The sequence below is a fragment of the Tamandua tetradactyla genome, chromosome 9, assembly GCF_023851605.1.
Source record: "Tamandua tetradactyla isolate mTamTet1 chromosome 9, mTamTet1.pri, whole genome shotgun sequence".
NCBI classification, from domain to species: Eukaryota; Metazoa; Chordata; class Mammalia; order Pilosa; family Myrmecophagidae; genus Tamandua; species Tamandua tetradactyla.
In genome coordinates, this window is record NC_135335.1 from 101,171,818 (window position 1) to 101,172,805 (window position 988).

Here is a 988-nt window from a genome sequence, read left to right on the forward strand (position 1 = left end):
TTTCCTGGCACCTCTTGAGATGATTATTTATTTTTTCTCCCTTTTCTATTAATAAGATGTATTACATTGTTACGTTTTCCTATGTTGATCCACTTTGCAATCCTAAAATAAATCCCACTTAGTTATGGTGTATATTATGGTGTATAATATTTTATAATATGATTGGATTGTTTACTAGAATTTTGAAGATATTTGCATCTATATGAATAGAGAATATTGGTCTGTAGTTTTTGTTATGTGTGTGTGATGTCTTTTTTTGGCTTTATAATAGGGCAATACTACCTCATATATTGAGCTAGGAAGTGTTTTGTGTTTTTCAGAAGAGTTTTTGAATGGTTGATATTAATTATTCTCTAAATTTTTGGTAGAATTTACCAGTGAAGCCATCTAGGCCTGCTCTTTTCTTTGTATGAAGGTTTTTGATTACTAATTCTAGCTCCTTGCTTGTTATAGAGCTATTCAGATTTTCTATTTTTATTCTATGCAGAGCCACCTTTTCATTTTTATGGCAGATTAATTACCATCTATCATATAAATAAATTACAGTAAATCTGCATGGGATCCAAAAGAAGTATAGTTCCTAAGTGAACTAGGAGAGAAAATCTGATAACAAGAAAAGAATGAATAAGGGAATGGAGAACAATTCCTTGAAATCTAATCATTTTTCTCTTCCTTTATTTATTTAATGTCAATCTGTCCTTTCTTCAGACTCTATTTCCCTTTCTCCAACTCTAAAATAACACTCTTCATCGAGCAAATTCATGATAAATGTGTTATTAGTTCAACAATGGAATATCTTTTCATGAGGTCAAGGGCACATCTCCCTTATCCTTTCTGCCTTAAGAGCATCAACTCATTGTACACAATATCACCAATCCACCAGCAAGTGAATACTTGTGGATGAGATAACTCAACTAATATCATTTAATATTAAAGGGAAAGAACCAGGCATAATGTTACATGCAAAAATTAGTTAAGCATAGTCCTT